General features: G+C 44.8%; 1 long non-coding RNA gene across 1 annotated transcript; it reads right to left on the bottom strand.

The window, feature by feature from the left end:
• Positions 1-605: 605 nt before the first annotated feature.
• Positions 606-24,839, bottom strand: LOC132811742 (uncharacterized). Its single transcript, XR_009643374.1, has 4 exons — positions 24,788-24,839; positions 24,046-24,152; positions 19,497-20,549; positions 606-1,349 (listed from the first exon to the last, which is right to left on the bottom strand). It is a non-coding gene; the product is annotated as an uncharacterized LOC132811742 (long non-coding RNA).
• Positions 24,840-27,902: the final 3,063 nt, after the last annotated feature.

The following is a 27,902-nucleotide window of genomic DNA, read 5'->3' as shown; positions in this document are numbered from 1 at the left end:
TATCCCCACCGCTGCCCCCTCCCCACAACTCTACTTTGATTTAGTCCCTTCTCACTCTGTCACTTGTAATGGTTTGCTTGGCCCGTAATGGGCTTTCTTTGGAAATACTCAATTGGTTACACAAATGGTTTACTGTTGGTGATGATATGTCTAGATTAGAGTGGTGCTGGAAAAGCACAGCAGGTCAGGCAGGATCCGGGGAGCCGGAAAATCAACGTTTTGGCAAAAGCCCTTTTCCAGCACCACTCTAATCTCGGCTCTGGTTTCCAGCATCTGCAGTCCTCACTATTGCACTGCTGGTGATTATATGTTAACCAAAAGCTAAATGGCATAATGATGATTTTGATGGTGGGAAGGTTGCTGTGATAACATTTCTGTGTCAGGGAAATGGGGAAAAAGAACGCGTCGCAGCTCACAGAAGGAGACCTGAAAAGCAATTACATCAAACCAAAGGTTCAGACAGGGAGGGAATATTTCCCTGGAGCTTGAGTAACTGGAAAGTGATGGTGTCCGTGACAAAAGGGATTTTGTTTTACAGTGGTTGAAAGTTTTAAAACTGTTATATTCAGACAGTTTAATTGATTTTCTTTAATTTTATTTGCTGTGCAAAAAACTTTTACAACATTTTAAAACCAAAATTTACAAACTTTGTGTTAAAGATAAATGTTAAATAAAATCCATCAAACCTTCCCTCACTGAAACCTGTTGTGGAAGTGCAATCTCCTGGAGAATCCCTGCCCACTCCTTCCTACCCGGGCTCCATGGCTATATACATACCTGGGAGATAGCAGCAGGAGGAGACCATTCAGCCTTTCAATCCTGCTCCAACATTCAATGGGAAACAGCTGACCATCCAGCTCAGTCTCCTGTGCCTGCTGTGTTCCAATCCCCTTTCATGACTTTACCTCGAAGAGCTATATCTCAGTCCTCCTTTGGTTTCACTGCCTTTTGTTCCAGTGACGTTGCTGTGTTACTGTGTGGGTGTAGGCAGGGGTAATGTGATGGTGCTGCCTCCTGGAGGATGCACTCAGTGTCCCTCATCATCCTGCAGTAACATCAACTGGGGTTCAACAACTAGAGATAGAAACCATTTCCAGGATATGGGCATCACTGGCTCAGCCAGCATTTATTCCCCATCTCTAGTTACCCTTGAGAAGATGGGAGTGAGCTGCTGTCTTGAACCATTCACAGTCCATTTGGTGCAGATAGACCAACAATGCTGTGAGGGAGTGTTGCAGGATTTTGGCCGAGTGATTCTCTATCTTTGGTTCTTCAAATGCTGGTTAACATAATCACAATCTGCACATGATTTTGAGATTTCAGTCTGCAAACCTTCACCATGTAGCACCCTGTATAAAGGAATATGTACAGGTTAGAAATTCAGAGCAGACAATTCTAGCTTCTCTGGAATATCTTTTTCCCCTTTCTTCCCCCGAAGCTGTTACCCTCCAGCCCACTTACTCTCTCCCACCATTCTGACTCTGCTACCCCCTAGTGTACACCCTCCCCATTGTCATGGAGTTACTGATAAACAGATCCATGCCACCACTTCCCGTCCCTGGTTAGACTCTGCACCCTTTCTGGGTTCACTTCCTTTCCCTTCAGTTGCTGCAAGTCAATAATGTAACAGCAGAATGAAACAAAAGGAAACAGAAAGGGAGGTGGCAGATCCTGGACAGAAGAGGAACCTTCAGTCTGGGAGAATGGGTCAGATCCTTCTTTGTTTCCCATTTGTTGATTCCCAGCATTACAATGAATTGGGGATGGAGAGTGGTCCCACATGGGTGTGGTGACCCCCTAACAGATCAATACCAGAAGCAGATGCATCCCTTCAGCCCAGCCAATCACAGTGTGAAATACTTTCTGCAAAGTATACTTACCTAAAGCACATGCTCCAAAACCCGCCCACATTCTGTACATGTACAGTGCGGGGTTTCCCCACACACGTGTGGTCCCTGCCACAGGGATTGTGGGTGTTGTAGTCCCCAAGAAGCCACTGGAGCCCTGTCTCTGGAAAGTGTATGAAAAATGTGGACTGGAGGGTGTTGTGTATAGGATCCCCATTCAGACACACAGGACATATGGGCTGTCACTGGGTTTTACTGAGACACCTGCTTCCACAACCTGATTTTCTGATGTAAGGAATATAGATTCAGCCAACTGGGGCGTGGGAAGTGAATAGGAGGAGCAGATTTTAAGCAGAGGTGGCTCAATGGTTAGCACTGCTGACTCACAGTGTCAGGGACCTGGATTTGATTTTAGCCTTAGGTGACTGTGTGGAGTTTACACGTTCTCCCCGTGTCTGAGCGGGTTTCCTCTGGGTGCTCCCGTTTCATCCCACAGTCCAAAGATGTGCAGGTTAGGAGGATTGGATATGCTAAATTGCCCACAGTGTCCATGCCTGTGCAGGTTAAGCCATTAACCATGGGAAATACAGGGAATGGGTGAGTCTGAATGGGATGCTCATTATAGGGTTGGTGTGGACTCCATGGAAAAATACCCTGTTTCTGCACTGTAGGGGTTCTATTCTAATTTCATGAAGAAGAATGTACCTATCTCAATGTGCTGTGAATCTGTGGAATTCCCTCTTCAAAATGCAGTGGATGCCAGGACAATGAGCAGATTTAATGAAGAGATACAGATGTTGAATTTGCAATGAGATGAAGGGTGAGAGAGAGCAGGCAGGAAAACCCAGCTGAGACCGAGGTGAGCTCAATCATCACCGTATTAAATGGTGGGGCTGGTTCGAAGGGCTGCATTGCCTCTCCTGTACCCAGTGCTCATCTTCTTATGGTAATAACTGGAAAGCTGAATCCAAAACTCACCACCCTCCCCAAAGGAGTCATGATTTGGAGATGCTGGTGTTGGACTAGGGTGTACAAAGTTAAAAATCACACAACACCAGGCTGTAGTCCAACAGGTTTAATTGGAAGCACACTAGCTTTCGGAGCGACGCTCCTTCATCAGGTGATTGTGGAGGGCTCGATCATAACACAGAGTTTATAGCAAAAATTTGCAGTGTGATGTAACTGAAATTATACATTGAAATTTGAAATATTCACCCACGGACAGAATACACACCTTCCCTTCCACATGAAAAAGGCCAATGATATTCAGATCGGCACGGATCAAGTAACTATCAAAACTGAAAATGAAGTTCAATTTAAATTTCTCATCTGCAAATCTGCCCTTTCAGTTCTCTACAACAGAGAAAACAAGTCACCACCGTTAACACAGGATGGAAATTCATAAGACAATTATAGTATTAAATTGCAGTTTCTTTGTTCCCCCAAAGCTTTAAATCTCAGTCTCACAATTTCTCTCTTCTGTGAACTGAAATCCAAAATAATCTCCTCACTCCTTCCCTCCACACCTAGTTCTAACACTCTCCTCTCTTTCAATTCAGCTTCCTAGCTCCTGCCTACAGACTAAAAACCAAAAAAAGGGGTGGCACGATGGCACGGCAGCCCCACAGCACCAGGGTCACAGGTTCGATTCCAGCAATCCAAAGATGCGCAGGTCAGGTGAATCGGCCAGGCTAAATTGCCCATAATATTAGATGCATTAATCAGAGGGAACTGGGTCTGGGTGGGTAACCCGAGGGTCGGTGTAGACTGTTTGGGCCGAAGGGCCTGTTTCCACACTGTAGGAAATCTAATCTAATCAAATCAATGAGTCTGACTCGGAGCCTCCTGGGTGTTGGTGAATCCTCCCTACACCTCCCAGGGCTTCCTTCTGGGACAGAACGGACTGACTTTTTCCCCACCAATCTGGAACCTCTTATTTATTCCCCTACTCCGATCCTCTGATGAGAACCATCCTGCACACACTGGCCAAATCATATCTGGTTGAATAAAAATGAACTAAAATGAATGTTCCTCTCCGTAACATCCCTGAATCTTCACCCGAGTTCTGATAACTTTCTGCAAAATACTCCCCCACTGATACGCCGACCACTTGTCCCGATACCAGGGGAGGGGCCATTCCCCTGGGACCTGTTCCCAGAGGGAGGAAGGGAGTGAGCTGCCAATGAAAGATCAATCCCACACACCCACAGCCGCTCTCCCTGGCACTGACCCACCTTGCACATACACCAACAATTGCCCAGCACTGCGCCCATGCACCCATGCACTGGTCTCCCCTCCTGCTGAGCATGCTCCAGATCACACAGGAGCCTGAGTGATTGACAGCAGCCACTGCCCAATAGGGTGGAGGGGGCGGGGCTGGAGGACTGGGACAATGGGATTGTAAACAATGAATGAATGTGGAGGACACTGGGGGATGGACAGGTCAGTGAGGGACATGAGCAGTGCAGCAGCAGGAGGGGATCCTGGACAAACTGAGCAATGGGAGAGTCTAACAGGAGAGAAACTACAGGAAGGTTTTGTTTAGAGGCTCAGGCAGGGACAGCTGGGAGACAGTATGGCCTGGTGGCTTGGGCAGGTTTTCCAATCAGCCACTTCAAAGATGCTGTCACTCAACTTTGAACCTGATCCTCCTGGTCCAGAGGTAAGGACACTACCACCATTTCTTAGTGGACTAGAGGAAAGAAGGGAAGATGTTCTCCGTCTCACTCACATGGAAACTCCATGAGCTCCTACCACTTACTGTCTCTGGTGGGGATGGAGGAGACAGAGCAGATGGGAGCAGGGTTAGGGATATAGGGACTGCCTTTGAAAAGGAACTCACTGTGTTGGTGATATTAATAAGACTCGATACACAGTCACTAACACAAAGCTGGTGTACGTGAACTTTATCCAGAATATGAACACCCATAACTGGGTGACGCAGACTCCAATGTACAGAGTTAAGTCCTGTATACTATTAACAGCTTTGTGTGTGAGAAATCACGTCTCATGAACTTAAGTCAGGGCAAAAGGGTGGAAATCATCTACATGGTCTTCAGTAAGGCGTTCAAGAAGGTTCCCCATGGGAGATTAGTTAGCAAGGTTAGATCTCACGGAATACAGAGAGAGAACGAGCCGTTTGGATACAAAACTGGCTCAGAGGTAGAAGACAGAGGGTGGTGCCAGAAGGTTACTTTTCAGATTGGAGACCTGTGACCAGTGGGGTGTCACAAAGGATCGGTGCTGGATCCACTAATTTTCATAATTTATATAAATGATTTGGAAGTGAATATAGAAAGTATTGTTAGTAAGATGACATCAAAATTGGAGGTGTAGTGGACAGTGAATAAGATTATCTCAGATTACAACGGGATCTTGGTCAGATGGTTGAGGATTGGCAAATGGAGTTTAATTCAGATAAATGTGAGGTGCTACATTTTGGAAAAGCAAATATTAGCAGGATGTATACACTTAATGGTAAGGTCCTCGGGAGCGCTGCTGAACAAAGAGACCTTGGAGTGCAGGTTCACAGCTCATTGAAAGCAGAATCGTAGGTAGATAGGATAGTGAAGAAGGTGTTTAATATGCTTTCCTTTATTGGTCAGAGCACTGAGTATAGGAGTTGGGAGGTCATGTTGCGGCTATACAGACATTGGTTAGGTCATGCTTGGAATATTGCGTGCAATTCGGGTCTCCTTCCTCTCAAAACAATATTGTGAAACATGAAAGGGGTCAGAAAAGTATTACAAGCATGTTGCCAGGGTTGGAGGATTTGAGCTATAGGGAGAGGATGAATACACCGTTTTCCCTGGAGCGTCAGAGGCTGATGGGTGACCTTATAGAGGTTTATAAAATGAGTAGGGGCATGGATAAGGTAAATACACAAAGTCTTTTCCCTGCGGTGGGGAGGAGGTACGATGGGGGTGGGAGACAGAGGGGGGAGACCGAGAGGGGAGGGTGACGGTTAGTTTGTAGATCTACAACACAATTCTGTTCCTGTTTTCTCCCCATCCCCTTCAATCCCTCTGAAGGGCTCAGAGTAAGTGCACAGACCCTGGAAAATAGAGCTTTCGGGTGACCAAGTGCTGAAGGTTGCATTTGGGACGTTGACCTTTATTAGTCTGTGCACTTTATCAATAAATGGACCTGGGTTCAATTCCACTGTCCTGGATTCATGTCTGTGGCCACAGACACGCCTGTCTCTGACCCTGAGTACTGGATCCCCTGTCACTATAGCTCTGCCATTCTCCTTCCTCCCGTTCTGTGCAGCGGAGCTCTCTGTGGGGTCATGAACCTGGCTGTTGCTGATTTCCCCTGAGAGGCAACCCCACCTGTTCCCTCCCTTATAGAATCCCAAGCGGTGCACAATATCTGTATGAGAAGCGGAATGATCATGGGGAGTCCTGCACTCCCTTCCTGAGCCTTTTGCTTGATCTGATGGTCACCCATTCCCTTTCTGCCTGTGTAACCCTCACCTGCAGTGTGACTATCTCACTAAACGTGCCGTCCATAACATTCTCAGTATTGCTCCACAGTGAGTCCACTCTCAGCTCCAGGTCTGAAAAGCAGTTTCCCAGTAGCTGCAGATGGACACCCTTCCTGCACACACAGCCGTCAGGGACACTGGAAGTGTCCCTTATTTCCCACATTGTACAAGAGGAGCGCCCCACGGGTCTGAGGGCTCCTGTAACAATGTGTCTCTAGTTTCAGCTAGTTACTCCCATTAGGAGAATTTAAATGAGCAAAAACCTTCCTTCTCTTCCAACATTTCCATTATCATCAAAAGCCCCGATCTTTACTTAAGCTGACATTTTACACTTTAAAAACTGTTTTAAAAGAAAACACTCAGCAGGTATCGCTTACAAGTTGGCTGTTCCCTTTGGGAACATGTGAATTGCTGAATGGCCTGGACTAAAACTGAAGCTGTGGTTCACCTTCTCCCTGTCTCCCCTCGCTCTATTTACACCCAACTCCAAAACACTCTCATTGAACCAAGCAGCCCTCACGGTGCAGCCCTGTCATTTTCATTGCCTGCTCACACCTACACTGCCCTCAGCCTCCTGTCCTGTTCCAATGCATCTCAATGGGAGCTGAAGAACTGCATCTCATCTTTCAATTCAGCCCTTTGTAACCCCAGAGTCAATACGGACCTCAGCAGTTTCTGAATGAACAGACAGTTGTCAAAACCTGGAACATTCCACCCGAAATGGTGCTGGAATTTGAGTCCATAAGGAATTTTAATCGGAAGCTTGCAGGGAATTGAAAATGAGGAGTTTACAGGTTAACATCAGAAAGTGGGTGATTGGGTCTAAATCTGACAGTTCCTATGTAGAGACGAGGTGTAATTTGGACAAATCTGTGTTCCCTCTCAGGGCCCAGAATTGAGCACAAACCCAAAGGGTGATCCCTTCGAACATCTTTCTGCTTTTTGCTTGAAAAAAAGAGATACTTTCCCACAGACAGAACAGACACACCTTTCTCCTTCCCCAGTTAAATGTCAATGGTATTCCGATCCTGATGACCCTGCTAACGATAGAAAGTTGATTTTGAGATCCCTGTCTCAATTATTCTCAAATAAAATCCTATAAAATGAATTCACAAAATAAAACTCACAGTCAGTGCAGGCTGAACAGTAAAGACAAATACTTCCCTTGGTATGTGTTTGATGTGTAAATGCTCCTCTTCAAATCACCCCGACCCCACCCAGGAAGAGGATATGCCCATGCGCCTCGCTGTACCTTGTCCCCAATAAAGATGGTGGCCATAACCCAGAACACATCACCGCCTGAGGCCCACAGCCGTTTTCCCATTTGCTGTAAACGTGGGACCAAGAGTTTCTAATTCAGGCCTAACTACCTGTACAGAGTGTAATTAAACCCTTCCAGTCTAAACTGATCCAACTCCCCTTTCCTCCTCCTGCACACACTAAGGGTCACTCTAGGTCCAGTGACCCTCACTCAGAACTGACTGCAGCTGGGAAAATTAGAATCCCTACAGTGTGGAAACAGGCCATTCGGCCCAACATGTTCACATCCACCCTCTGAAGAGTTTCTCAACCAAACCCATTCCCCGACCCTATTATTTTACATTTACCCTGACTAATGTACCTAACCTATACATCCCTGAACACTACGGGAAATTTAGCTTGGCCAATTCACCTTACTGCACATCTTTGGACTGCAGGAGATAGGGGGTAAAGAGTAAATAATAGGTGGGGACAGAGCCCAAAAGAAAAAAATAACATTTGGAAAGAAAGGAGTAGATAACAATCTGCTGGGAGGGTGAATAGCTGTGAATGGAGGGGACAGGAACCTGTGTCTGGCAGCAGCTCAGTGGAGATGCTGGAAATGGCAGTTGATGATCTACGTTCTGCTGCAAAACCAGACCCCGATCTTCCAGCTGCCTGCTACTTTAACACACGAACCTGTTCCCTGGCCAACATCTCTGTCTCATGCTTACTGCAGTGTTCCAGTGAAGCTTGATGCAAGCTGGCAGAACATTCCAAAACACACCATATTTCAAGGACTGCAATTTCCCCTCCTACGTGGTCAACAATACCCTCCAGTGTATCTCCACCACTTCCCGCACCTCTGCCATTGAACCACACCTCTCCAACTGCAATAAGGATAGAACCCCCCAGTCCTCACCTTCCACCCAGATACAACGCATCATCCTCCGCCATTTTCACCACCTACAATCAGATCCCACCGGAGATATATTTCCCTCTCCATTCCTTTCAGCATTCCACAGAGACCATTCCCTGTGAATCCTAGTCAGAGCCATGCTCCCCAACAACCCACCTTCCACTCACAGCACCTTCACTTGTCAATACAAGAGGTGCAAAACCTGTGCCTACACCTCCCCCTCACCTCCAACGGACCATTCCCCATCCAGCAGAGATTTTCCTGCACATCCAAACACCTCACCTATTATGGCCTTTGCTTTCGATGTTGTCTCCTGGGACACCAACTGGCGGAATGTTTCAGGGAGCATTTCTGGGACACATGCACCAACCAACCCCACCATCCTGTGGCTGACCACTTCAACTTCCCTACCCACTCCTCCAAGGACATGCAAGTCATGGGCCACCTCCACCACCAAATCCCAGCTACCCGACGCCTGGAGGAAGAAATTGGGACCCTTTAACCACAGAATCAAGGTTTCCTCATCTCCCCTCCCCTGCCTTATCCCAGATCCAACCCTCCAACTCGACACCACGCCCTTAAACTGTCCCACCTGTCCACTTTCCTTTCCAATTATCCACTCCACCCTATCTCCATTACCCTCTAACTACATCTAACCATTGCCTTCCTAGCCCACTTCCCACCAACACCACACATCCCTCTTATTTATCTCTCAGCCCTCTTACTTCCCACCCCACTCCCAATCCCGGCATTCCTGATGAATGGAATATGCCCAAAACGTCGATTATCCTTCTCCTGGGATGCTGCCTGACCTGCTGTGCTTTTCCAGCGCCACATGTTAACGCAAGTTGGAAGAACAACACCTTATCTTCTACTTGGGGACCCTGCACCCCTCTAGCCCCAGTATCAAAATCAATAATTTAGGTCCTGAACTCTCCAGTGTCCTAGCGCCATAGCCTCTTAACCCACACACCAGGCCTTGTTAGTACATAACCTACCATTACACATTAGCTATAGTTAGCCACTAACAGTCCCCATAAACAGCTATTCACCCTCCCCCAGCCAGATCGTTATCCACTCCTTTGTCCAACTGCTCCCATCTCTTTGGACTCTATCACCACCTATCATTTACTCCTTAACCCCGATCTTCTGCATATATACCAACATTTTTTTTCAGTAGCATCAGTTCTGAGGAAGGGTCAGCAGATCCAAAATGTTAACTCTGATTTCTCTTCACAGATGCTGCCAGACCTGCTGAGCTTTTCCAGTATCTTTTGGCTGTTGAGTGAGATTTACAGCATCCGCAGTTCTTTTGGTTCTAATTTACCAGGAATTTCTAATTCAGGTCTAGCAGCCTAAAACTGTGCGTTTATAAACCCTCCGAGTCCACAATAACTCAATTTCTTCCCCAGACTTTGCAGTCTCTCCCACTCCCTTCACACTCACTAGGTCCCCCCCACCCCCTCACCGTGACACTGCGCCTGCACAGCTCATGGCCATGTGTTGGCCTGCTGGACCCACCCCAATTCACTCCCATTGGCCGAAGGATCACGCCAGTTCTCCTATTGGTCTGAAGCTGCTGTCAATCACCTGGGCCCCATTGTGACATGAGTGGGCTCCTCCCAAGAGCATCGGATGCTGAGGGGTGACCTCATAGAGCTTTCTAAAATCATGAGGAGTATGGATGGGAAAAATAGACAAGGGCTTTTCCCTGGGGTGGGGGAGTCTAGAACGAGAGGGTGTAGGTTTAAGGTGAGAGGGGAAAGATTTAAAAGGGACCCAAGAGGCAACTTTTTTCACACTGAGATGGGTGCCTGTATGGAATCTTCTGTTTGGGGAAGTGGTGGAGGCTGGTACAGTTACACCATTCGGCATCTGGATGGGCATGTGAATAGGAAGGGTGTAGAGGGATATGTGCCAAATGTTGGGATATCTGGTCGGCATGGACCAGTTCGACCAAAGGGTCTAATTCCATGCTGTATGTCTCTATGACTCTGCCCTGGGATAAGCTTCATCATTCACAGTGAATGGGGCAGTAACACAGAGGACAAGGGTTTGGGGCTATTCAGCTGTACTGGCCGCTCTGGAGATGGTGCCAGTCTATCCCAACTCACCTCCCATTTGTCTGTAGACCTCCAAATCCTTCCTTAAAAAAGTTACATTCTAAATTCGTTTTCTCAATAACTACTGGATCTGCATCCAGCTGGCGGACAAACTGTTCCAGATGCTCAGAACTTAGTGAGTAATATAATCTTCACATTTTTAACCTGTTTTATTAGCCATTTACCTGAAGGTAGTTACTCAAAATTGTGACGTTAATAATTTCTCCCTCTGTCTCTCTGTAAATTAAATATCCTGGAAAGAAATCTGCTCCTGGTCGAAATTCCTGCCTAACCTTCTCAGCTCCAAGAAGAATTAGTTGATCTTCTGCTAACTCTCCATAAAATAGAAACCCATCTTAATTTTAGTAGTGCCATAAAGATGTACAGCAGAGAAACAGACCCTTCGATCCAAAACTTGTCCATGCTGACCAGATATCCTAAATTAATCTCATCCCATCCACCAGCTCTTGGCGTATATCCTTCTAAACTTTTGCTAATCACATACAACATCTCAAAGGCATAATTGGGTAATTGTACCAGCCTCCACACTTTCTCTGGCAGCTCCTTCCACACACGTACCATGTTCAGCTGGAAACATTGCCCCTTAGATCTCTTTTCAATCTTTTCCCTCACACCTGAAGCCTGTGCCCTAAGCTTTGGACTCACATATCCTGGGAATAAGACCCTGGGATTTCACCCTATCCTTGCCCCTCACAACTGTATCCGATGCTCCAGGGGAAACAGCCCCAGCCTATTCACCCTCTACCTATATAGCTCAAACCTGGCAACATCTTTGCACATCTTTTCCGAACCCTTGCAAGTTTCACAATATCATTCCGATAGCAGGGAGACCAGGACTGAAAGCAGAATTCCAGAAATGGCTGAATCAATGTGCTGTGCCACTGCAAAATGACATCCCAACTTCACTACTCAATGTAGTGACCAGTAAAGGCAAGTACACTAAACACCTTCTTCACTACCCTGCCTATGATTCCACTTTCAAGGAACTATGAACCTGCATTCCAAGGTCTCTTTGTTCAGCAACACTCCCCAGGACCTTCCCATTAAGTGTATAATTCCTGCCCTCATTTGCTTTTCCAAAATTGAGTATCTCATATTTATCTGAAATAAACTCGACCTGACAATCCTCAGCCCATTAGATTGAAGTCCCATTGTACTCCGAGGTAACCTTCTTTACTGTCCAGTGCACTTCCAATTTTGATGCCTACTGTAAACCTACTAACTATACCTCATATATTCACATCAAAATAATTGATATAAATGATGAAAAGCAGTGGACCCAGCACTGATCCTTACACCATATTGCTCATCACAGGCCTCCAGTCCGAAAAGCACTACCCTCCATTTCCAACCTTCCCGCCAATTTGTATCCAAATAGCTGGTTCTCTCTGTATCCCATGGTGTCTAACTTGCTAACCAGTCTGTTATGTGGAACCTTTTTGAATGTCTTTCTGAAGTCCAAGTTAGTGATGTATGTACAAAGCCATGCTGACTATCCCTAATCACTTCTTGCCTTTCAAATTACATATAAACCTGTCCTTCAGAATTCCTTCCAACACCTTGTCTGCCAACAACTTCAGCTCACCTGTGTATTGTTCTCAGGCCTTTCCTCATCACCTTTCTCAAATAATGATCAGGTCCCATAGATTTACTCAGCTTTCTGTATAAGACATCGAGTACAACCTCCTCTGTAATATGGATATTTGTCAAGTTATCACTATTTATTTCTCCAAAGTCTCTAGCTTCCATATCCTCTTTCAGTAAAAGCTGACATGAAATCCTCGGATAGTATCTCTCCCACCTTCTGTGGTTCCACAGACAGCCTTGTTGATCTTTGAGGGTCCCTATTCTCTGCCTGGTTACTCTTTTGTCCTTAGTGTTTTGTAGAATCTCTTTGGATTGTCCTTAAACCTCCTTCCCCCCCAAAGCTCTCTCACGTATCCTTTTTGCCTTCCTGTTTTCCCTCACGTGCACTCCTACTGCCCCTATACTCCGAGGGATTCACTCAAACCCAGCTGTCTGTACCTGCCCTATCCCACCTTCATCTTTTTGACCAGACTCTCAATTTCTCTAGACACACAGCATTCTCTACACCTACCAGACTTGGCTTTAACAGGAACATACTGTCCATGTACTCTTGTTGCCTCATTTTCACAGGCCTATGGAGGCAATCGCAGATGAGGACATGGAAACAGTCATTCTCAGTAAATAGGTAGTGTTGGGAAAGATAACAGCCCAAAAGTACATGGGTCTCCTGGCCGTGATGGAATGCATCCCAGGGGACTAAAAGAGATTGTGAAGGGTCTATTGTCCTTCCTTGCTAGAGGGATGGTTATGCTGCAGCTATACAGGATGCTCGAGAGCATAGCGTCAAAGTAAGGTGGTATCAGATTTAGGACAGAGATCAGGCCTGCTCCTGCTCTTATTCCTTCTGTTCTTCTCTTCCCACTTTCCAGCCGTCCCTTTATCTGGGGGTTGCAAAGAAATATTGAAAGTTCTCGTCTTGTACTGTCAAAATTCACCTTTGTCCAATTTTGAACACTAACTTTTAGATCTGATCTATTATTTTCTGGAACTATTTTAAAACTAGTAGAATTATCGTCAGAGAATCCCAAGTGTGGAAGCAGGCTATTCGACCCATCACATCCACACTGACCCTCAGAGTCTCCTACGTTACCCCTGGAACGCTGCATTTCCCAAGGCCAATCCACATAGCCTGCACATCCCTGAACAATATGGGCAATTCAGCCTGGATTATCCACCAAACCTGCAAATCTTTGGACTGCGGGGGGAAACCAGAGCACCCGGACGAAACCCAGACAACCTGAATAAGGTGATCATCCTGTTCTTATTTCCCAGTTCCACCCAAGTAATTTCAATGGGCGAACCCCCATGAATATCCTCCCTAAGCACAACAATGATGTTATCCTGAATCAAACACACCATCCCACCTTCTCTCTTATCCCCCTTTCTATCTTTCCTTTTACATCTATTCCCTGGAACATGAAGCTACCTATCCTTTCCAACCTAAGCCATGTTTCTGTAATACCCACTATATCACAGTACCATGTTCAAAATCCTATCTTAAGCTCAACTGCTTTCCCTGTAAAACCTCTTGCATTGAAATAAATGCAGTGCAGTGCTATCAAAATGACAGACTGATGGGCAGAGGGGGTGGGATGGCCCTATTGGTGAAGGATGACGTTCAGTCCCTTGCGAAGGGGGAGACACGAATCAGGGGATGTAGAGTCAGATGGGAGGGTGACTAATGTTATCCCACATTTCAAAAAAAGTTGGGAGAGATAAAACAAGGAATTATAGACTGGTTAGCTTGATGTCAGTGGTGAGAAAGATGCTGGAGTCAATTATAAAAGATTAAATTATGGCTCATTTGGACAGCAGTAATAGGATTCGTCAGAGTTAGCATGGATTTACAAAGGGGAATATACTGATTGGATTGAAAATTGGCTGGCTGACAGGAAGCAAAGAGCAGTGATAAACGCTTCCTTTCGGAATGGCAGGCAGTGACTAGTGGGGTACCACAAGGTTCGGTGCTGGGACCGCAGCTGTTTACAATATACATTAATAATATAGATGAACATACTAAAAGTAATATTAGCAAATTTGCTGATGACACAAAGCTGGGTGGCAGGGTGAAATGTGAGGAGGATGTTATGAGAATACAGGTTAACTTGGACAGGCTAAGTCAGTGGGCAGATGCATAGTAGACTCAGTTTAATGTGGATAAATGTGTGGTTATCCACTTTGGAAGCAAGAACAGGAAGGCAGATTACTATCTAAAAGGAGTCAAGTTTGGTAAAGGTCAAGTACAACGAGATCTAGGTATTCTTGTACATCAGTCAATGAAAGCAGGCATGCAGGTACAGCAGGTAGTGAAGATAGCTCACTGCATGCTGGCCCTCATAACAAGAGGAATTGAGTATAGGAGCAAAGAGGTCCTTTTGCAGCTATTCAGGGCCCTGGTAAGACCGCACCTGGAGTATTGTGTGCAGTTTTGGGCTCCACATTTGAGGAAGAGCATTGTGGCTATTGAGGGAGTGTTGGATAGGGTCACGAGGATAATTCCTGGAATGGCGGAATGATCATATGTTGAAAGATTGGAACGACTGAGCTTGTATACCCTTGAGTTGAGAAGAATGAGGGGGGATCTGATTGAGACCTACAAGATTATTAAAGGGTTGGACACTCTGGAGGCAGGAAGCATGTTTCCATGATGGGTGAGTCCAGAACCAGAGGACACAGGTTAAAAATAAGGGAGAGACCATTTAGAACAGAGGTGAGGAGAAACGTCTTCACCCAGAGAGTAGTGGACACATGGAATGCACTGCCCCAGAAGGCAGTGGAGGCCAAGTCTCTGGATACTTTCATGATTCCACTGATTGTGGATGGTCAGCCATGATCATAATGAATGGTGGTGCTGACTCAAAGGGCAGAATGGCCTATTCCTGCACCTATTGTCTATTGTACCTTGTCAGTCCGACCTCATTCTGTGCCTTGCCCTTGCCTGTCTAACTTCTCAACGGTACCAGCCTCAGGGTTACCTCCTTTCTCACTATCTCTTTAGGATTACCCCCACGCCCTCACTGGTTTAATGCCTCCCGAGTAGCACTAGCAAATCTCCCTGCTTGGATATTAGACACCTTCCAATTCAGGTGTAATCCATCCTTCTTATGCACGTCAATTCTACCCCGGCAGAGATTCCAATGATCCAAAAATGGGAATCCTTCTCCCCTGTATCAGATCCTCGGCCACGCATTCATCTGCTCTACCCTGCTATTCCTACTCTCACTAGCATGTGGCACAGAGAGTAATCCAGATATTACTACCCACAAGGACCTGCTTATTATCCTCCAGGCTAGTTTGCAATATTCTCTCATCAGGACTTCATCCTTTTCTCTGATGTCATTGGTATCAATGCACAGCGACCTCCCACTGATCATTCTCCCCTTTCAGAATATTCTGCACCCTCGGAGCCATCCTTCACCCAGGCAGTAGGGAGGCACCACCCCATTCTGATGTCTCACTGTCAGCTACAAAAACTGCAGTCTGTGCTGCAGACTAGACAGCCCCCTATCACCATCGATCGCATGAAAACAGATATACCTCACATTACACTAGATTCATTACACTAGTAACTTGGCTGTCAGTGTGATATTCCCCTGAGAGTGTGACCCCCGACGCTTTCCAAAACAGTATACTTGTTTGAGGTGGAAATAACCACAGGAGACTCCTGCACTACTTTGCCCTCCACTCCTCCCTTTCCGAGAGGAAACCCATCTACCTGACTGGATCGGCAGTTTTCCTACCTTTCTGAAACTGACACCTATCACACCCCCCGGCTCCTGTAAATTCTTCATTACCTTTAACTATCGCTCCATCTGATCCATGAAACCCTACAGGATTTACGTCCTCACTTCCTGCAGACAATCAGGATCATTGAAACTTTCCTTAATCTCCTACATCCAACAGGAAGAGCACATCACTGTACGAATGGCCATCTCTGCGCCTTAACACAGAAAAAGGTGCACAGTCTTACAGCTTTATAAAACTCTACTCTAGAATAAATTAGTACCAATATTTTATGATACATTGACTAAGTTTTTAAATATAAGATGTGTATTTAAAGAAGTAAACCGTCACCAAACTGAATGTTGTAGCTTTACCTAAATAAAACAAACTAACATTTATCTTTGAAGAGACCAAAACCTTGTGAGTCACAGATGAACAGCACTAAACAGAACCTTTGGTCAAATTTGTCCATGCCGACCAGATATCTGAACCTAATCTTATCCCTCTTGCCAGCACCTGGGTCATATCCCTCTAAATCATTCCTATTCATGTGAAGTACCCAAATGCCTTTAAAATGCTATAATTGTCAGCCTCCACCACTTCATCTGGCAGCTTATTCCATACACGCACCACACTCTGCGTGAAAAAGTTGCTCCTTAGTTCCCTTTTATATCTTTCCCCTCTCACCCTCAACCTATGCTCTCTATTTCTGGACTCTCCTACTCAGGGAAAAGACCTTGTCTGTTTACCCTATCCATGCTCCCAATGATTTTATAAACCTCTATGGAGGTCACCCCTCACTCTCTGATGCTCCAGGGAAAGAAAGCCCCAGCCTTTTTGCTCTCTTCCTGCAGCACAAACCCTCCAACCCTGGCAGTATCGTTGTAAATCGTTGTTGAACGCTTTCAAGTTTCACAACATCCTTCCGATTGACGGACAACAGAATTGCACACAATATTCCAAAAGAGGCCTAACCAATGTCCTGTACATGACCTTCCAACTTCTATACTCAATGCTCTGATCAATAAAGGAATGTATCCCAAACACTTTCTTCAGTATCCTATCTACCTGCAACTCTACATTCAAGGAAACATGAACCTGCACTGCAAGATATCTTTGTTCATCAACACTATCTAGGAGTTTGCCACTAAGTGTATCAGTCCTGTTAAGATTTGCTTTTTTTTTAAAATGCAGCACGTCACATTTATCTGAATTAAACTCTATTTGCCACTTCTCACCCATCTGAACAGCATCCTGTTATAATCTGAGGTAAACCTCTTTGCTGTCCACTATACCTCCAATTTTGGTGTCATCTGCAAACTTACTAACTATACCTCCTATGCACATATCTAAATCATATGTATAAACGACGAAAAGTAGTGGACCCAGCACTGATCCTTATGGCACTCCACTGGTCACATGCTTCCAATCTGAAAAACAACCCTCCACCACAACCTTGCCTTCTACATTTGAGGCAGTTCTGTATCCAAATGGCTAATTCTCCCTGTATTCCATGAGATCTAACCTTGCTCAACAGTCTTCCATGGGAACCTTGTCGAGTGCCTTACTGAATTCCATAGATCATGTCCACCTCTCTGCCCTCATCAATCCTCTTTGATACATCTTCAAATAACTCAATCAAGTTTGAGAGACATGCACAAATTCTTGCTGACTATCACTAATCAGTCCTTGCTTTTCAGAATACATGCGCATCTTGTTCCTCAGGATTCCCCCCAACAACTTGCCCAGCATCAATGTCAGGCTCACGGGTCAATAGTTCCCTGGCTTGTCCTTACCACCTTTCTTAAATAACGGCACCACATTAACCAACCTCCAGTCTTTCGGCATCTCACCTGTGACAATCGATGATACAAGATATCTCAGCAAGAGGCCCAGCAATCACATTCCCAGCTTCCCAGAGCTCTAGGGTACATCTGATCAGGTGCTGGGGATTAACCAAGCTGTACGGGTTACAAGACACCCAGCACGTCCTCCTCTGTAAGATGGACATACTCAACATCTATTTCCCCACATTCTATATTGCCCATGTCCTTCTCCACAGTAAACACTGATGCAAAATATTCAGTTAGTATCTCTCCCATCTCCTGCGGCTCCACGTGTGGGCTACCTTGCTGATCTTTGAGGAGCCCTATTCTCTCTCGAGTTACCCTTTTGTTCTTAATGTATTTATAAACACCCTTGGGATTATTCATAACTATTTGCCAAAGCTATCTCATGTCCCCTTTTTGCCCTCCTGATTTCCCTCTTAAGTATACTCCTACTGTCTTTAATGCTCAGGGTTTTTTTTTGGTATTTTTGGATTGGAATAAATGCAAAATATTACATCTTGATAAAACAAACGAGGGCAGACTTACACTAATTAAAAACAGAGCCTCGAGTAGTGATATGGAACAAAGAGGCTGAGGAGTTCGGGTCTTTCAAGTCTGTGCCACATGTAGACAGGGTGGTTAAGAAGGTGCTTAGCACGCTTACCATCATTGCTCAGATCTTTGAGTACAAGAGTTGGGACGTTATTTTGGATATTGGGAAGGCCTTTTCGGGAATTCTGTGTCCAGTTCTGGTCATGCTGATATCGGGAGGACATTATGTAGTTGGACCGGATTCAGAAGCGATTTACCAGGATGTTGATGGGAATGAATAATTTGAATTCTAAGCAGAGGCTGGATAGGCTGCGACTTCTTTCACTGGCGCGCAGGAGGCTGAGGAGTGACCTTATTAGATGTTTCTGAAATCACGGAGGGGTGGTTTCAGTAATGTGAACAGAAGGTGTCCTTTCCAGGAAGGGACACGATTCAAGACTGGGTACATACCTTTGAAGGTGACAGCAGAATGGCTTTAAAAAGTCGTTTGGGATTTTTTTTATTTTTGTTCAGGTAATGGTTTATGTGTGGAATGAACTATCAGAGGAAGTGGTAGCTGTGAATCAAATTACATTTTGAGGGTGGCACGGTGGCTCAGTGATTAGCCCTGCTGCCAGGGCCCCAGGTTCGGTTGCAGCTTTGGACAACTGTCTCTGTGGGAGTTGCACATTCTCCCAGTGTCTGCATGGGTTTCTTCCAGGGGCTCCAGTTTCCTCCCTAATGAGAGAGCAGCCCTATGGTCTGGGAGGACAATGCTGCCTTTACCTTTTACACAGTGATGCCACTGTGTCTCTGGGGTGGGGAGAGGGAATGCTGAAGGTGGGGGATGGGACACCACTCAGGCACAGTGCTTTGTCCTGGAGGATGTTCACTTTCTTTAATATTGTTGGGGGCTGCACTGATGGAGGCAAGTGGAGAATGTTCCAACACAATCCTGATGTGTACCTTATAGAGAGCAAACAGACATTGGGGAATCAGGGGTTTGGGGAAACTGAGGTCGTTCTCCTTGTAGCAAAGGCAATTGAGAGGAGCTGTGACAGAGGGGTTTAGAAAAGTTACACGTTATAATAATCAACCTTACACCCATCAGCTCATTATACAAGGCTTACAAGACACACATTAAATGTTTGGGAAGTTTCAAAGGAGAACTTTTATGTAGCAAATGGGATTCAGATGGAATACAATACTCACACACAATGCGAACATCCAGGTCCTGATGAACTGACTAATTCAATCAGAGTTTGGTGTTACAATGACTGAGATTACCATCTGAATGTCCACCTGTAGTATCCTGTAATACACGTTTATAAAAGCCATCACTGTCAGTTCAGGTTAGAAACTCGCACCATCCCCTCCTCCTGGCCCAGGATGACTGGACACATTACTCCTTGTGGAGGTCAGCAGTCAGTTCAGGTGGAAATCTATGTTGGTTTCTCGGAGTTTCCACCTTGGAATTTCATGTGACTGAACAGGGCAGATCTTTGACACATGGGACCGAATATTCCAAGAATCAGTGAGATGTGGAGAGCAGGATTTGCTTGTTTTATTTCCTTCCGTGCTGCCGCTGTGCCTCATCAATAAGACATGGGGTGTGAAAGGCTCATGCAGTTCGATGGGCAAGTTGTCTCCATTCTGACCAATGGGCAGCAAGCTCCTCCCATAGAGTATCTCTAAAAACAGAGCAACTCTGCATGCTTCACACTGCCCAGTGTTCCCAGTAAATTCTTCGAAGAATGGGGGTAGGGGGGAACTCCTGGAAAAGGCATAACTGTAAAGTTCTAAGAGGATTGTGAAGAGAGAGAGATACATAGGAGAAGGGGGCAACAAGTTGCCAGATGGAGTATAATTTAGGAAAATGCAAAGTCGGTCATTTGGGAGGGGATAATAAGAGAACAGAGTGCTATTTACATGGTGGAAACTGTAGAAAGCTGCACCAAAAAGGGACCGGGGGGTCATTGTGCAGGAAACACTGAAAGGTAGCAGATTCTGGGTCAGTCACGAAATCAAGGGTTCTGTTTCAGATTCACCAAGTTTAAGGCAACGCCGACACGAGTAAGGGGTTTCAGTAGCAATGGAGCTGGGGTGAGGTGGAGACAAGCAACATTTTAGAGATTGGAATTCCTGGTGTTTTTGATTGTGCAGATGTCTGCTCAGAAGGTCACCTTGGGGTTCCAGATATGACAAGAATGTTGTGAAGAGTCTCGTTCTACCTCAGACTGCACCCAGCGAGAGGGAGGGGCTCAGCTGGAAGGGAAAGAAATTTGTATTAGCATCTGAAGGTAATGTGTTTACCCATTACAATGTTTCATTGTAGGAAATTGCAGTTAATCGAGTAGTGGGAATGTGATAAGCAGTTTGGTAACTGAGCAACAGTGGAGCAATGGAGAGGGATGATGGGGAGGGAGAGCTGGGCATCGTCAGTGTACATGTGAAACCTCACACTGTGCTTTTGGACAATTTCACCTCCTGACAGTATGTCGGTGAGATACAGGAGGGACCAAGGATAGATCCTTGAGGGACACCAAATACAAGGAATTCAGAAAGGAAAGGGATTGTGGAGATGGAGCAGAATTTACAAATGATGGTGAGGTCAAATGTTAGTTTTTTTGCAGAATGGATGAGAAGGACATAACCAGGAAAGACAGACAGACAGAACAAGGAACAATACCTGTGATTTGGCGAGGGGGAGTGATGAGGAGGAAACAGAGTTGGAATGTCTGTAGTTTAGTGAGACTAGTAAAAAATCAAGATGAGCTCCGATAAGGCTTGACAAGAGACTGGAGAAAGATGTAAGTTTGGGACAAAAATCAGGAACACCATGTGAGGCAGTTTGTCTCAGTGGGCTAGTGGGAGGGAGGGAAGCAGCAGAGGCAGCTGGTCGGATTGTCTCAGTCTTAGTGACAGAGAAACTCAGTGTGCTCCTGTTGTTGGAGAGAAGGATGAAGGAGACAGGATGATGGGCAGTGTTTTACAGAGAAACAAAACCGGGGTTAGTGATATTTAAAATGAATGAACAAAACTAATATATTTAACTTTTATCCAGAATATTAAAATGTACAACTGAAGTCATCGTTCGAATCCCAGCTCGGCAGATGGTGGAATCTGAATTCAAGGAAAACATAACTGGAATTAGGAATCTCCTGATCTCCATGGAACCATTGTCAATAGCGAAAAAAATCCTGCCATCCCGACAGTGGCCCAGCCAACTACTCACTGTATTAATCACTGCAAAGTCTCAACAAAGGAATGAAACTGGATGGACCACTTGGCATCGAACAGGGCATTAGGAAATACAACCACAGAATCAGCCCTCTCGACTCTGCAACATCTTGCTCACTAACATCTGTTTTTTTGTGCCAAAACGTGGCGAGCTGTCTCACAGACTAGTCAAGGAACAGCCTGACACAGTCATACTCACAGAGTAATCCCTTACAGATAATGGCCAGACACCAACATCACCATCCCTAGATATCGAGAGTGTGGTGATAGAAAAGCACAACAGGTCAGGCAGCATCCGAGGAGCAAAAGAATCGACATTTCAAGCCTAAGCCTTTCATCAGCCTGACCTGCTGTGCTTTTCCAGCACCACACTCTCGACTCTGATCTCCATCTGCAGTCTTCACTTTCTCCTGAAATTTCTGGATATGTCCTGTCCCACCAGCAGGACAGACCAGGCAGAGGTGATGGCACAGTAGTGTACACACAGGAACCATTTGCCCTGGGAGTACTCAGCATTGACTTTGGACACCAGGAAGTCTCATGGCTCCTGCTGATTACCACGTACCGTGCTCCCACGGCTGATGAATCAGTTCTCCTCCATGTTGAATAACACTTGGAGGAAGCACTGAGACAATAACATAGTGACAAGCCTACTCTGGGTACAGGATTTCAATTTCCTCTACCAAGAGTAGCTCAGCAGCAGGATTACTGACTGAGCTGGTCGGGTCCTCAAGGACATAGCTGCTCAACTGGGTTTGCAGCAGGCGGTAACCGAACCAGCAAGAGGGAAAAACATACTAGATCTTATCAGAATGAATCTACCAGCTGCAAATGTATCTGTCCATGACAGTGTCGGTATGAGCGATAACTGTTGTTATCCCACAGTCTTTTTGGAGACAAAGCTTCACCTTAAAGTTGAGAAAAACCTCCGTTGTGTTGAGTTCTTCTATCATCATGCTAAATGGGACAGATGTAGGAACTCAAGTTGGACATCTCTGAGGCACTGTGGGATTACAACAACAGCAGAACTGTACTCCAGCACAATCTGTAATCTCATGGATTTGTAAATCCCGCACACCCATCACAATGGACAGGTAAGGAGGGCATGCCATGAGCAGCACCAGGCATACCTTAAAATGAAGTGCCAACCTGGTGAAGCTACCAAACAGGACCATCTGCATAATCAAACAGCATCAGCAGCAAGCAACACAGCTAAGTGATCCCACAATCAATGGATCAGATCAGAGCTCTGCAATTGTGCCACACCCAGTTGTGAATGGTAATGGACAATTAAACAACTTGTTGCAGGAAGCACCACAGATATCCCCACCCTTATTGATGGAGGGGTTTCACACATCCATGCAAAAGATAAGATGACAGCATATGCAGCAATCTTCAGCCAGATGTAAAGGGGATGAAACATCTCAGCCTTTTCCAGTGGTTCCTAACATCACAGATGTGAGCTATAAGCCAGTTCAATTTAGTTCGAACAATATCCAGAAATGGTTAAGTAGTGTAAAGGCTATGGGTCCTGCTAACATTCTCGGCAATAATACTGACAGCTTGTGCTCCAGAACTTGCCACCCATCAAGCCACATACTGCTCCAGCACTGGCATCTACCGACAATGTGGAACATTGCCCAGGAATGTTCAACACAAAAACACAGGGCAATCCAACCCCGGCAATTTCCCTCTGTCAGTCCACACTCAATCAGAAGTAAAGTGATGGAAGACGTCATCAACAGGGCTATCCATCAGCAGCTGCTCAGCGACAGCCAGCTGAGTGACACTCATTTTAGGCTCCACCAGGGCCACTCAGCTCCCGATTGTGTTACTGCCTGATTCACAACCTGACCTCCAGCTGAATCCCAGTGGAGCCCAGTCCCACTCCAACACAACTATTTCTAGCTGATTCCAACCTCATCTCAGCTCATATACTGAAACTCTCATTCATCATGTGTTATCTCCAGACTTAATTGTCCAAACACACTCCTGGCCAGCCTCCCAAATTCAACCACCCTGTAATCTCAAGAAAAATTGAAAGCTGTGTTGCCCACGTGCTCACTTCTCCCCAAACATGTTCATCTGTCAATAGGATCCTATTCATAAGGAACAACAATTTAAAATTCTCATTCTGGATTTGATTCCTGGCTGTGATCATCCCTAGCTCCCTGCACCATACATCCTTTGAGGCCTCAACAACCATTTTCTTTGAGACTCCCAACGACTTGTTAATTCATTACTTCAACTATGTGGCTGATTCTACAGTTGCGACAGCACTATGGTCTGGAATTTGCAGAGAAAACCTCACAGGTCTGCTTTCCACCGTTAAGACCTGCTTTTTGGCAATGCTTTTGATCACCTGACCTAATATCTCCATCTCTGGCCTTATATCTAAAGTTCTCAACAGTATTTTTGTGAAATTATAAGCATGATAATAAAATTACAAACTGTTCTTGATTTGGACATTATCTTCAAATCATCACTGTTGCTGTAATGAATAATCTGTAATGTCTCTTACCCAACCACATTGTGGGAGCACCTTCACCACACAAACTGCAGCTGTACAAGAAAGTCAAACATCACCCTCTCCCCAGGCAACAGGGCTTTGGCATTAATCACTGGGATCTGTGGGAGGAGAAACACAGTTGATGTCTCAGGGAGTGCAAAACGGATTACAAGGAATGAAAATGGTTCAGAATTTGATAGTCAGAAATGGAAGGAAAATACACTTGCTTATTGGAAAAAAGAATTCTTGACAGTCAAAAATATTCAAGATAAAAGTAATCTGATAATAGAGCAGCACATGGTCAGGGGCTGGGCCACAGTGAAAAACTCGTTTACAAAGGGTCTATAAAAGTAATAATACAGTATTAAACAGACCAAACATACCCCCATGGTTGGAGACTGAGGAAGCTAGACATTGACAAAGTGGTCCTGAGGGAGCCCAGAGGTGAATCAGAGCAGGATTGGCTGCTGTCGTCACAATGACACTATACCAGAGAGAGGCTGCACATGCGCCTGGCTGCACCTTGCCCCCTACAAAGATGGCGGCTCCGCACGTGTCCAGGGAATCGTTGTCCCAAATAAAGATGGCGGCCTCACTCAGGCCTGCAGCCGCTGAGGCAATTTCTCATTTACTGCAAACACGGGACTGGGACGTTCAAACTTGAGTTTTCCGACGTGCACAGTTTGTTTGTAAAACCTCTCCGCTCATAGCAACACAGTTTTTCTCCCGTTTCCCTGTTTATTTCTTTCCCTACCGTATCCTTTCTCTCCATAACTTCCCAAGCATTCATTACAGTGACTCTGAGCCGCGCGCGAGGGCGATCACGTGGTTCAGTTTAGCTCCGCCCTTGATTCACTTTGATTGGTTGGAGGACCAACCTCCCGCTCGGACCTCCAGTTCCGCCCACTGTCCTTTCAATGGTCCGGTGCTGACATCGATCACCCGGGGTCCCTTTGTTGGCTAGAGCATGCGCAGTGTGTCCTGCTTTTGCTGAGATGTCGGGTCATGTTTCCTGCGGATAAGAATGAGCTCTGCAGTAGATTTCCTTTATTCATGGAGGGAATTGCCTTCCTACTCATGACTGTATAGCTGTGATTGATGAATCAATGCCATCTGAATCAGTACATAAACACCCCATTTTCACAACATCTGAGATCTTTAGCACATTGTATCACGCTCTTCTTTGGAGACAAAAGAAAACATGAAATGGAGCCTCCAGGAATCGGAGCAGGTGTAGGCAATTCATCCCTTTCAGCTTGTTCCCCCATTCTATCAGATCATGGCTGGGCCAACCCAGACCCCAACATCTCTTTTATGCTTGATCCGCAAAGTCCCCAACTGCTCAATATTTCAAAAATCTATCTGTCCTCCTTTTAAAATAATTTGAGGTAGAATCACAGATTCCCTACTGTGTGGAAACAGGCCCTTCAGCCCAACAAGCCAGAACAACCCTCCAAAGAGTAACCCAACCATTCCCCTCCTACATTTAACTTTCACAATTGTTTGTGTGAGAAAATTGTTGCCATTCACTGTGAGAAAAAAGTCTTTAATTTTTCAAAAATGAATGTTCCCTTGTGTAATGTCCCCTGGTTTGAGACTTCACTGGTGCTGGAAGATCTAGTCAACATCCACCCTGTCAAGCTCCCCAGAATCTTGTTTCCATAAGATCACCCCCGCTCATCTATACTTGATAGGTCAACCCTTTCATGCTCGAAGCAGCTAAGTGAATCTTTTTTGAATGGTCTCCGATGTTGGTTTATCCTTTATTAAATATGGGAGCTAACATTGTATACAGCACTGCAAGTGAGGACTCAGCAACAGCCAGCGTGGTTAACCAATCCTCAATCCATGCTAATACATTATACTGATACCATGAGCTCCTAAATTGTGCAATTAACTTTTATGTAGCACACTATCATATGCATTTTTAAAATCCAAATACAGAACATCATTGGATTGCCCTTTATCAGCCCTGCTTGTTATCTCCTCAATGAACTGTCGCAAATTTGTCAAATATAGTTTCTCTTTCACAAAACCCAGTCGACCATGTTTAATGATAAGCTTTTCTAAATGTCCTGCAATTTCTTACTTTAATATTTGACTATGTGGATTCTTTCAGTAGATTTGCTAAGTATGATTCTCCTCTCTTAAATCCATGTGGACTCTGTCCAATCCTGTCACTGTTCAGTAAGAAACTTGACTGTGCTCCAATATAGTTAGTAAATGTATCTATTTATCTTTAAAAATCAATTACTTATAAAATGCTGGACCCATACAATATCAATGAATTCATGACTCTGAATTTGGCATATAATGTTTTTTTTCTGTTAATTCCTTTTCGTACTGTGTTATGCAGACAGGACCAAATGATCACTCTTAATTGTGCGAAACTTTGAAACTAATATATTTTAAAAATGACATCCCAAAATGCTGCCTAATTATTGTGCAAGGAGGATTTTATTCAATAGTTTGCGATAAAATTGAACAGCTTTTTGCTGCAATTTGGCCAGACTGCAGGTTACACCAAAGTATCAGTGGCTCACCTTTAGAGTGTTCCCAGATATCACACAGCTGCAGTATTTTGGTTTGCACTCACCTATGTGTTGTTCTCACTTGTTTCTTTGTGAAAGATTACAAAATTAACTTGGATGAATGAAGTTATGATTTCTTAAACCAATGTTGGGAGAAATAAATGTCAATATTTCAACTGCTGATAAAGTCAAATAAACTGATAATCAGGAAAAAGGGTTTAAGATGGATAGGGAACAAATGCTGGCAAAGGGACTAGATTAATTTTGGATATCCGGTCAGCATGGGCAAGTTGGACTGAAGGGTCTGATTTATGCATTGTACAACTGTGACTTCATTCTCTCAATTATTCAAGCAGTTGAAAACTTCAAGGAGGAAAAGGAGAATTTATGCAGAGAATGCACTTGAAATGATGATTGAGGTATATCAAACTTACATTGTTTCATGACCTCTTCCTCTGGGTTCTTCAATGAACAAACTTGTTTTGTTCTCTGAATAACTATGTATCATGTGATTTGTTTCGCACAAAATATTTCGTTAGGATCGAGTGAACTATTAAGAAGTGTTCATGTTTAAAATTTAGGCAGCTTGATTGTTAAGCAAAAAAAGGTTAGCGTTTTACTCCCACTGAATCATTGCTCTATAAAAGATAACAAGCTTTTTATCTGTTCGGACACTGAATATATGGAAGTCAATTCTGAAGGAAAACATCCTCGTCGGTAATGTTCCCACATATGTGGAGTAATTGCTTCTGGTCACTCTTCAGGCTATAAAGACTCGGAAAGAAATGAGTTGGCCAAAGTTAGCAACACCATTTGGATGGACTATGCTCATTGGGGAAATTTGCAGGATCTGTAGAAGAAACACGTGTTCCAGAGTGTATGCAATAAACCTGAACATGGTTATTTTTTCACAGAGCTTGGGACCCGACTGGAGCAGCAATGAAGCTCGTATTGTTTTTTAAATTTCCGAGCTTGCAAAATTGTTGTTGGTAAATGCAGGTGACTTTATCAAAGCACATTTTACACTCCCCAGCTAGGAATTTGGTTCCAATTCTGTCAGTCCATCCATTCCGATGGATAACAGGCATTTTAAATGTGAGCACTCCATTTAACTATTTAAATGGAATACTTCAGTGGTTAAGTCCTCTTGGATTCTTAATTTCAAATTACAGTGATTTTTCTGTCCCCCCTGAATTTGCCAAGCACTGGGCAGTTCTGGAATATTCCAAATATTTACAATAGATGCATTCACACTATTGAAGGCAACCTGGCAGATTTGAATACCATTCAGGTAGTCAACAACAATACATAAGTAACTTTATGAATTGCTTACTGTAC

The sequence above is a fragment of the Hemiscyllium ocellatum genome, unplaced genomic scaffold (assembly GCF_020745735.1).
Source record: "Hemiscyllium ocellatum isolate sHemOce1 unplaced genomic scaffold, sHemOce1.pat.X.cur. scaffold_236_pat_ctg1, whole genome shotgun sequence".
NCBI lineage: Eukaryota > Metazoa > Chordata > Chondrichthyes > Orectolobiformes > Hemiscylliidae > Hemiscyllium > Hemiscyllium ocellatum.
This window is presented reverse-complemented; position numbering and strand designations above follow the sequence as displayed.